We start from the raw sequence: 12155 nt of genomic DNA, 5'->3' as shown, positions 1-12155 counted from the left end.
ATCTTCAGATCAGTCGTGGCGGACCACACTCAAATCAACGGTCACTGAATCTCGATCAGGTCCACAAGCACAAGGACATGCCTGGGCCACCTTCCCTGATCAGAGGGTGAAATTGGGTCAGAATCCAACGGTCAGATTGCTTAAAATCATCGCGCAAGCGACACGACTCAGATTTCATAAAATCACATTAAATATCCAACCGTTCTCACACTTTTCACTCCGAACTCAAACAAATCGACCTAGAACATCACATGGACTTGATTTTCGAGGTGATGGTCAAGCCCAACATGGTGACCGCAACAGCCTAAGATCATTGCTATCGGACTTTCGACGCGCGGTCCAGGTCCAATCCAGAACTTCCAAAAAAACCCAAGAACAACTAGATTTAGCGATGGATCCCAGATTTCAGAGTAACATAGCACTAACTAATCTACAGGTTTTGAGTCATGCAGATACAATTTAAAGTGATTGATGCAGATTTCACAAGCAATCGAGTATAGCGATAATTACACCAAAAACAACTACTAAGGAAAGATTAGTACAAAATTTCCAGGGTCATTACAAACCCAAACCTATAACCTTAAGCTTAACATATAACCAAAACCTAAACCTAAACCTATAACCTAAACATATTCTCAAATCCCTAAACCTAAACCTAAACCTATAACCTAAACCTATTCTCAAATCCCTAAACCTAAACCTAAACCTATAACCTAAACCTATTCTCAAATCCCAAAACCTATAACTATAACCTAAACCTAAACCTATAACCTATAACCTAACCTAAACCTAAACCTATAAACTTAACCTAAACCTAAACCTATAACCTTAACCTTAACATATAACCTTAACATATAACCTTAACCTAAACCTATAACTGTAACCCAAACCTATTCTCAAATCCCTAAACCTAAAACTAAACCTTAACGTATTCTCATATCCCTAAACTTAAACCTACACCTAATCCTAATCTCAACTCCCTAGCCTAAACCTAAACCTAAACTTGAAAACCCAAACCTAAACCCGATCCTGAACCCGAACCAGATTTCTTAAACCTAAACCTTGACCTATTCTCAATTCCCTAAAGCTATAACTTATAACCTAACCTAAACCTATTCTCAAATCCCAAAACCTATAACTATAACCTAAACCTTAACCAAAAACCTATAACCTAACCTAACCTAAACATATAAACTTTAGCTAAACCTAAACCTATAACCTTAACCTAAACCTATTCTCAAGTCCCTATCCCTAAACCTAAACCTATAACCTAAACCTATTCTCAAATCCCAAAACCTATAACTATAACCTAAACCTAAACATATAACCTATAACCTAACCTAAACCTAAAACTATACCTATAACCCAAACCTATTCACAAATCCCTAAACCTAAACCTATAACTATAACCCAAACCTATTCTCAAATCCCTAAACCTAAACCTAAACCTTAACGTATTCTCATATCCCTAAACCTAAACCTACACCTAATCCTAATCTCAACTCCCTAGCCTAAACCTAAACCTAAACTTGAAAACCCAAACCTAAACCCGATCCCGAACCCGAACCCGATTTCCTAAACCTAAACCTTGACCTATTCTCAATTCCCTAAAGCTATAACTTATAACCTAACCTAAACCTATTCTCAAATCCCAAAACCTATAACTATAACCTAAACCTTAACCAAAAACCTATAACCTAACCTAACCTAAACCTATAAACTTCACCTAAACCTAAACCTATTCTCAAATCCCTATCCCTAAACCTAAACCTATAACCTAAATCTATCCTCAAATCCCAAAACCTATAACTATAACCTAAACCTAAACCTATAACCTATAACCCAAACCTATTCACAAATCCCTAAACCTAAACCTATAACTATAACCCAAACCTATTCTCAAATCCCTAAACCTAAACCTAAACCTTAACGTATTCTCATATCCCTAAACCTAAACCTACACCTAATCCTAATCTCAACTCCCTAGCCTAAACCTAAACCTAAACTTGAAAACCCAAACCTAAACCCGATCCCGAACCCGAACCCGATTTCCTAAACCTAAACCTTGACCTATTCTCAATTCCCTAAAGCTATAACTTATAACCTAACCTAAACCTATTCTCAAATCCCAAAACCTATAACTAAAACCTAAACCTTAACCAAAAAACCTATAACCTAACCTAACCTAAACTTATAAACTTCAGCTAAACCTAAACCTATAACCTTAACCTAAACCTATTCTCAAGTCCCTATCCCTAAACCTAAACCTATTCTCAAATCCTAAAACCTACAACTATAACCTAAACCTAAACCTATAACCCATAACCTAACCTAAACCTAAACCTATAACCTTAACCCAAACCTATTCACAAATCCCTAAACCTAAACCTAAACCTATAACCTATACCTATTCTCAAATCCCTAAACCTAAACCTAAACCTTAATGTATTCTCAAATGCCTAAACCTAAACCTACACCTAATCCTAATCTCAACTCCCTAGCCTAAACCTAAACCTAAACTTGAAAACCCAAACCTAAACCCGATCCCGAACCCGAACCTGATTTCCTAAACCTAAACCTTGACCTATTCTCAATTCCCTAAAGCTATAACTTATAACATAACCTAAACCTATTCTCAAATCCCAAAACCTATAACTATAACCTAAACCTTAACCAAAAACCTATAACCTAACCTAACCTAAACATATAAACTTCACCTAAACCTAAACCTATAACCTTAACCTAAACCTATTCTCAAGTCCCTATCCCTAAACCTAAACCTATAACCTAAACCTATTCTCAAATCCCAAAACCTATATCCATAACCTAAACCTAAAACTATAACTATAACCCAAGACTATTCACAAATCCCTAAACCTAAACCTATACTATAACCCAAACCTATTCTCAAATCCCTAAACCTAAACCTAAACCTTAACGTATTCTCATATCCCTAAACCTAAACCTACACCTAATCCTAATCTCAACTCCCTAGCCTAAACCTAAACCTAAACTTGAAAACCCAAACCTAAACCCGATCCCGAACCCGAACCCGATTTCCTAAACCTAAACCTGGACCTATTCTCAATTCCCTAAAGCTATAACATATAACCTAACCTAAACCTATTCTCAAATCCCAAAACCTATAACTATAACCTAAACCTTAACCAAAAACCTATAACCTAACCTAACCTAAACCTATAAACTTCAGCTAAACCTAAACCTATAACCTTAACCTAAACCTAATCTCAAGTCCCTATCCCTAAACCTAAACCTATTCTCAAATCCCAAAACCTATAACTATAACCTAAACCTAAACCTATAACCTATAACCTAACCTAAACCTAAACCTATAACTATAACCCAAACCTATTCACAAATCCCTAAACCTAAACCTAAACCTATAACCTATACCTATTCTCAAATCCCTAAACCTAAACCTAAACCTTAATGTATTCTTAAATGCTTAAACATAAACCTACACTTAATCCTAATCTCAACTCCCTAGCCTAAACCTAAACCTAAACTTGAAAACCCAAACCTAAACCCGATCCCGAACCCGAACCCGATTTCCTAAACCTAAACCTTGACCTATTCTCAATTCCCTAAAGCTATAACCTATAACCTAACCTAAACCTATTCTCAAATCCCAAAACCTATAACTATAACCTAAACCTTAACCAAAAACCTATAACCTAACCTAACCTAAACCTATAAACTTCACCTAAACCTAAACCTATAACCTTAACCTAAACCTAAACCTATAACCTAAACCTATTCTCAAGTCCCTATCCCTAAACCTAAACCTATTCTCAAATCCCAAAACCTATAACTATAACCTCAACCTAAACCTATAACCTATAACCTAACCTAAACCTAAACTTATAACTATAACCCAAACTTATTCACAAATTCCTAAACCTAAATCTAAACTTATAACCTATACCTATTCTCAAATCCCTAAACCTAAACCTAACCCTTAATGTATTCTCAAATGCCTAAACCTAAACCTACACCTAATCCTAATCTCAACTCCCTAGCCTAAACATAAACCTAAACTTGAAAACCCAAACCTAAACCCGGTCCCGAACCCGAACCCGATTTCCTAAACCGAAACCTTGACCTATTCTCAATGCCCTAAAGCTATAACCTATAACCTAACCTAAACTTATACTTATAACCTAAACCTATTCTCAAATCCTAAAACCTATAACTATAACCTAAAACTATAAGTGCTATAGTTTATATCCCTGTCTGTTGTCAAATTTGTGGTGCCAAAATCACTGTTATATATAACTTGCATAAGTGAAGCTCTCTCAAGGATCAACATTCATAAACAAGCTAAGCTCACAACAAGCAAAGCTCACAAGTACAACGATCAATCTTGAATGCAAGAACTACTCACAAGACAAGACTCAAGCTGCCAAGAAGAGTACAAGGCAGTTTGTAAAGAACTCAAGACACTTTCAAGATTAAGCTACATCAAGATTTCAACTACATCAAGACTTCAAGGCTCATACTTCAAGGTCACTAGTTCCTAATGTTTCAATGTCCTTACTTCATGGTTGAGGTTTGACTGACCTTAGGTTGACCTTAGAAGTAGGTCATTTTGGATACATAAATTGAATGTTTATTTTACATAAGTTTGGTCTATTCTTCGACTAGTCCTAGGCCTTCTTCGACTAGTCCTAGAGTGCTTCGACCAGTCTAAGAAATTCCTCGATCAGTCATGAGTTTGTTACAAATTTCGGATAAAATCTGTTAGGCTTCGACTAGTCCAGGAATCTGTTCGACTAGTCGAAGGAACAGTGTCGACTACATCTTTGACTAGTCGAAAAACTTCGACTCAAAATCCAGCGATGTTTTTCAGGTTCTTCGACCAGTCGAAGGTGACCTACGACCAGTCGAAGGAGACCTTCGACCAGTCGTAGAACGGTCAAAGCTTATCGCGCCTGATTTTTCAAATATCTGTTATTGCTTCGACTAGTCGAAGAGCTCCCTAGACCAGTCCAAGATGCGATCTGCTCTCCTATAAATAGTGCATGAATCTCAGAAGAAATCATCGAATTAATTAATCCATTCAAGCCAATCTTCGTCGAACTTCTGAGAGATAATTCTGTGCTCCATCTAAGCTAAGTGTGCTTATTTAATATTCTCTTTCCTTAGCTTTATTTAATTAATTTTGTTTCTGCTATTCCAATCTAATTTGATAAGAGGAATTGTTATTCCCTTTCTTTGGAATCAAAATCAATTAAGGCAAGCCCTATTTGGTTTAATTTAAAATCTATTAGAATTAGAACCATTGTAATTGAGTACTGGACATTGAACTTGGACATTCAATCATCTACGCTGATTTGGTTCTACCGGGCTGCTACAACGAAGGAGATAATCAGGTATTTTACATTTAATTGTAAATTCCCTTTTGTTTTGGTTTCTTTCAAGATTTGCCAGAAAAATTTTGTTGTATTGGTTATCTGAGAAGAGCTAGGAAAACTTAGAAGTGATGTTTTTTAATTGTGTAAGCCCACAGACAAAGACACAATTGTAAAGGTTTGGGTGAACCTGGGAAAACCTATTTTGTTAGTGAACGCTAATATCCCCTGTGTGAGGATATTAGGAGTGGAGTAGCATTTTGTGTGGCTGTTGTTTAACAGTTGGTGAACACACAGGCAAACCACTATAATCCCTTATGTTGTGGTTGAATGATTTATACTTCTAATCTTTAATTATTCTTTTGTGGGATGTATGTATGGTGGTGAATGTTGTAATCATTTAATTCAAGCATTGTGAGAATTTTGTAATAGTTTAGAATTTATTTTATGCTATTCCTTTATCAGCTTGATATTCAATTTCCTTTAAAATTTGTTCTAGCAAGGTTGCCCTGCTATTTTTATGGTGTATAGCTGTCCGTAGAACAATACATTTGTGATTACAATTTATTTCAATTCAGTTTGTATTTATTTCTTTATTCCTCTTTGGTTTGAGATTTGATACAAAGTTCTTTCTAGAAATAAGGTTGTCCTACCATAAACTCTGGTTTTTGGTGTAAGGTTGTCCTTAGAACAACATTTGTATCAACCTCTCAAGATCTGAATTTTGAGGTTATTTTACTTTCTTGTATTGTGATTTATTTTGGCTATCATATTCTTTTTAATTCCGTTGTTATAAGTTTTATTTGGCATTGTCCTATTCACCCCCCCTCTAGGACATATAGCTAGGCCTTTTCAAGTGGTATCAAAGCCTAATAGCTCTTTTTTATTATTGGATTTAATTCCTGAGCTAACGATTTAAGCTATTTAAGATGTCAAATTTTGATAGCCTTTCAGTCACTAGGCCTCCACCCTTTGATGGCTCCAACTATGCCTATTGGAAAGCCAGAATGAGGATCTTCCTCAAATCAATGGATGAGAGTGTGTGGTAAGCCACAGCAATTGAATGGAAACCTCCTATCATGGAAGTTACTGGGGTTGATGGTTCAAAATCTATGAAAGTCACACCATATTACCAATGGACCACTCTTCAGAAAAGTGAGAGTAGTGCAATTACTTGCGCACTATCACCGGATGAGTTCAAAAGAATCATTTCCTGTGATACTACAAAGCAAGCTTGGGATATATTAGAAATGACACACGAGGGTACTACAATTGTCAAAAAATCTAAAGTCCAACTCCTCACAACCAGATTTGAAGAAATTCATATGGAGGAAAATGAAATGTTTATGGACTTTTACACTAGATTGAATGACATTGTAAACTCAATGTGGGGTCTTGGCGATAAAATCCCAGAAAGTAAAGTGTGTGCAAAAATATTACGCTCACTTCCTGAACGGTTCAATTCTAAAGTAACCGCGATCCAGGAACTTCGTGATACGGATAATATGAGGGTAGAAGAACTAGTTGGTTCTCTACAAACCTACGAGTTAAACTTTAAAGCTCCTAAAGGTAAATCTATCGCATTAAAATCTTCTAAATATAATTCAGAAGAAAATTCTGATTTAGAAGATGATATGACTCTTTTAGTTAAGAAATTTTACAAGATTTTCAAAAGCAAGAAAAGGGTTGATTTTCAAAAATCAAATGATAAAAAGAAGTTTAGACCCAAATCTCGAAAATCTTTGAAAGATAGTCAATGTTACAACTGTCAAGAATATGGGCACTTAGCAAATAGATGTTCTAAAAGGGACAAACCCAAGAAGAAGAGTATGTTGGCTATATGGGATGAATCATCTGATTTTGAAGGTTCTTCTGAAACTGAGTCGGGCAATGAGGTTAAAGCTCTTATGACTCTAGCCAAATTCACATTTTCAGATAATGACTCAACAAGTGAAGAAAATCTGAGTAGTGAATGTGAAAATGAAGATGATCTTCAAGACACTTACAATGCCCTATATAAGGAAAGCTGTAAAATTGCTGTCAAACTTAAACTTTAAAAAGAAAAGTTTTCTAAACTCAAAAAATGTTTTGAATCACTTGTCTTAGAAAAATCACAAATTTCATATTGTTTTGAAAAATCAAAATGCGATTTGGAATTCAAAAACTCCCTAATTATTGATTTAAAATCTGAAATTGAGAAACTTAAAACTGAATTATCTTCTCTTCTGAGTCTAAAGGACACATGGAAATATGCCCAAGGTGATCCAAAGTTAGAGAAACTTTTATCCGGATCAAGAAAATGTGGCGATCTATCCGGGTTGGGCTATGATAAAAATCTACCTCCTAAACAAAAGTATACTCCTCCTATGTTTGTTAAAGGAGAGTCCTCAAACTCAAAAGGGAAAAGTACTTATCAAGATTTTTTTAGAAATTCAAAAACTTTTCAAAAACCTAAAAGCAGCCATGTCAACTTTAATCAGAAACGAAATCCACCAGCTGAAAAGATAGTTGATTTACTCAAGGAGCTCTTAAAATCTAACTCTATAGGTCATTCCTACAAATATACATAAAAGAAGACCAACTATGTTCCTAAACCCAAAACAGTTATGAAATGGGTTCCTAAAGTTACCTGCTTGGTTGCTCACACTGCTTTCAAAGCAACAAGTCATACAAAGTGGTACCTAGACAGTGGATGCTCCAGGCATATGACAGGTGACAAAGCTTTATTCACGGATCTGAAAGATATGACTGATGGTTCAGTCACATTTGGTGATGGTAGCAACTGCAAGATTATAGGCCAAGGTACGGTTGAACTTTTTAATCTTCCTGTGTTTAAAAATGTTTTATATGTTGAAGGCTTAAAACATAACTTGCTTAGTATATCTCAAATATGTGATAATAACCATAGTGTTCGGTTTTCTAATCAAAGTTGTGAGATACTAAACAATAAGGGTTCTGTAATATTAACTGGACGTAGAACGTCTGAAAATTGCTATATTATTAGCGAATCCAGCTCATCTAATCAAACATGTTACATGGTCCATACAGACGAGATTGATTTATGGCACAAACGTCTTGGACATGTACATTATCGAAATTTATATAGATTGAGCAAACGAGAACTTATAAGAGGTTTACCCAAACTTCAGAAATTAGATAAAATATGTGGTGAGTGCCAGATAGGCAAAAAAACAAAGAACTCACACAAAAAGGTGAATTCAAATACCACATCAAGACCACTCGAACTTCTCCACATGGATCTGATAGGACCTACCAGAACAGAAAGTCGTGGTGGGAAAATGTATATCCTGGTAATAGTTGATGACTTTACCAGATTCACTTGGGTAGTCTTCTTAAGGGATAAATCTGAAACCCTTGAAGAAGTAAGAAAAGTTTTCAAAAGGATTCAAACTGAAAAATCTTCTCAAATCAATAAAATTCGTAGTGATCATGGATCTGAATTTGAGAATAGCAATTTTGAGAAGTTCTTACCGACCAAGGAATATTACATGAATTCTCTGCTCCCAAAACTCCACAACAAAATGGAATTGTAGAAAGAAAGAATAGAGTGCTTCAAGAAATGGCTAATGTCAAGTTGAATAGCATGAAGCTCTCTAAAAATCTTTGCGCTGAAGTAGTCAACACAGCTTGCTATATTATTAACCGAGTCTACACTAGCAAAGATAATAATAAAACAGCTTACGAATTGTGGTTCAATAAAAAGCCGATTGTTAAATACTTTCGAGTTTTTGGCAGCAAGTGCTATATTTTACGTGATCGTGAAAATTTGGAAAAATTCGATACGAAGAGTGATGAAGGTATTTTTCTAGGATATTCCTTAAACAGTCGAGCTTATAGGGTTCTGAACAAAAGGACTGGTGTGATTCAAGAATCCATTAATGTTGTCATTGATGATCACTTAAACACGCCAATTTTTAATTCAGATAATGATGAAGTACTAATCATTGATAAACCTGATACTTCATCGAATCAGACTGATTCTGAGTTGAGGACTGTTAAAGATCATCCAGCCACACAAATTCTTGGAAACCCTCTCATCGGTGTTTGCACCCGTAGACAACTTGAGGATATATGTAATTATGTATGTTTTACATCCCAAATAGAACCATCTAACGTAAAAGAAGCTCTTGCTGATGAGAACTGGATTATTACGATGCAAGAAGAACTCAACCAATTCATAAGAAATGATGTTTGGTATCTCGTACCAAGACCTAAAGATAAACACATCATTGGAACAAAATAGATTTTCAAAAATAAGTCTGACGAGTGTGGAAATATAATTAGAAACATGGCTAGACTAGTGGTACAAGGTTATACTCAAATTGAAGGGATTGATTTCGATGAAACTTTTGCACCAGTAGCACATCTTGAATCTATCAAACTATTTATATCCATTGCATGTTTTAGAAAGATAAAGATCTATTAGATGGATGTGAAAAGTACTTTTCTAAATGGCGATTTACATGAAGAAGTCTATGTTGAACAGCCAATGGGTTTTGAAGATTCCAAAAATACTGATTATGTATATCAGCTTAAAAAGACACTTTATGGATTAAAACAAGCACCTAGGGCATGGTATGAGAAACTAACGAAATTTCTTTTAAGTCATAATTTTCAAATGGGATCTGTTGATAAAACTTTATTTGTTAAAAAACATAATGATCATATTTTAATGGTGCAGATTTATGTTGATGATATCATTTATGGATCAACTTGTACTGACTTGACTACTGAGTTTGCAGATTTGATGAAATCACAGTTCAAAATGAGCATGGTTGGGGAATTGACTTATTTCCTTGGATTGCAAGTAAAGCAACAACCTGAAGGAATATTCATTTCTCAATCTAAGTATGCTTTGAATCTAATCAAGAGATTTGGATTTGAGAATGACAAGAATTTCGATACTCCTATGAGTACTACCCTGAAACTCTCAAAAGACTCTAATGGTAAAAATGTTGACTCAAAACTTTATCAGAGTATGATTGGTAGTTTGTTATATTTAACTGCTAGTAGACCTGATATTTCTCTAAGTGTTGGTATTTACGCAAGATATCAATCTGATCCAAAAGAATCTCACATGATTGCGATGCGAATTATTAGATATGTCGCAAGTACTGTAAATCTCGGTCTCTGGTATCCTCATGAGACCAGTGTCCAATTAGCTGGGTACTCGGATGCTGACTGGGCTGGTAATTTAGATGATAGAAAATCAACTAGTGGTGGTTGTTTTTACATTGGAAATTGTCTAGTTTCCTGGTTTAGTAAGAAATAAAATTCTATATCACTTTCAACAACTGAAGCTGAGTATATCGCAGCTGGTAATGCATGTACACAGCTTGTTTGGATGCAACGAATGCTAAGTGATTATGGAATTAAACAGGATTCTATGTTATTACATTGTGATAATTCCAGTGCGATAAATATTTCAAAAAATCCTATTCAGCATTCTCGTACTAAGCACATTGACATTAGATTTCATTATATAAGGGAATTAGTAGAAGAAAAGTTATATCTCTAGAATATATTCCTACCGAAGATCAACGAGCTGACATTTTCACAAAACCTCTCGATAAAAGCAGGTTCAAAAAGATGAAATTTGATCTTAGCATGTGCATTTTAAAATGATTATTTATGCCTACTTGTATTATAGTGTATATATTTGCTAGATTGAATTCTAATTTTTGTATAATTTGCAAGAAATATGAATTTTTGGACATTCTTCGACCAGTCGTGAGTATACTCGACCAGTCGACCTTCGACCGGTCGTAGATATACACGACCAGTCGTAGAACTCGGGAATATCTTAAAATTTGGAGATTTTTGCTTTCTTCCTCATTTCGTTTTTCTTCTCTAAGGAGCTGAGCTTCGACTTGTCGAACCCATCTTTTATGTTCTTCAAGGTTAGTGTTTCAAATCACGTTTTTCTTGCAGATTTGTGTCTAGATTGTTTACTTTTCAAGCTTTAAGCTTTGTATTTTGGATTTCATTGAGATTTGGGTTTTGGATTTTAAAAAATCTGTTTTGAGTAAACCCACTTCTCAATCCTTTGCAACTTCTTAATTCCTTGATATCCTTGTTGCAAATGGCTTCTAGAGGTAGAAAAACTACTTCCCGTGGTCCTTCTTCTTCCTCCAGATCGACCATTATCTCTAAGCGTCATCTTCTTGTTCCCAATGATGATCCATCATATGTTAGGGACATTAGATTACGTAATGTTATTGTTGAACATCCTATTGATGTTAATCATATTGCACCTTTTGACATCCTTCCTATGCTTGAAGCTATAGGTTGGGTTAACTTACTACATTGGGGTGGGCCTGCATACCGGTCCATTGCCCAATCCATGTTTACATGTATTAGTGCTTTCTCACATGATAATTTAACTTTTAAAATATCTACTAGAGAAGGGCCTTTTGACATTGATTGTCATTTAATTTCAGCCCTTATGGACATTCCTGTGAATGATGAGGGTATTCTTATCCATAACTTAACTGATAAACCCTCAATGTCTGAAAAATGCATGCTCACTAGAGACTTGTGCAACATGGATGTTCAATGGACACAAAAAGGAAATGCGCTTCCCGCAAGGTATTTGTTACCCAAATACAGAATTCTCCACAAAATCTTTGTGTCTAATCTGTATCCTTGTTCAGGTAATAAATTGGACTTGACTTCGTTTATGGTTCGCGTTATCCATGCTATTTCCAATGGTACTTAGATTTGTTTACCATCCTTAATCTGTCATTTCATTCTTCAGTTTAG

This window comes from Magnolia sinica, chromosome 17 (assembly GCF_029962835.1).
Source record: "Magnolia sinica isolate HGM2019 chromosome 17, MsV1, whole genome shotgun sequence".
Taxonomy (NCBI): Eukaryota; Viridiplantae; Streptophyta; class Magnoliopsida; order Magnoliales; family Magnoliaceae; genus Magnolia; species Magnolia sinica.
The sequence above is the reverse complement of the archived record's forward strand: the minus strand, read 5'-3'. Positions refer to the sequence as shown.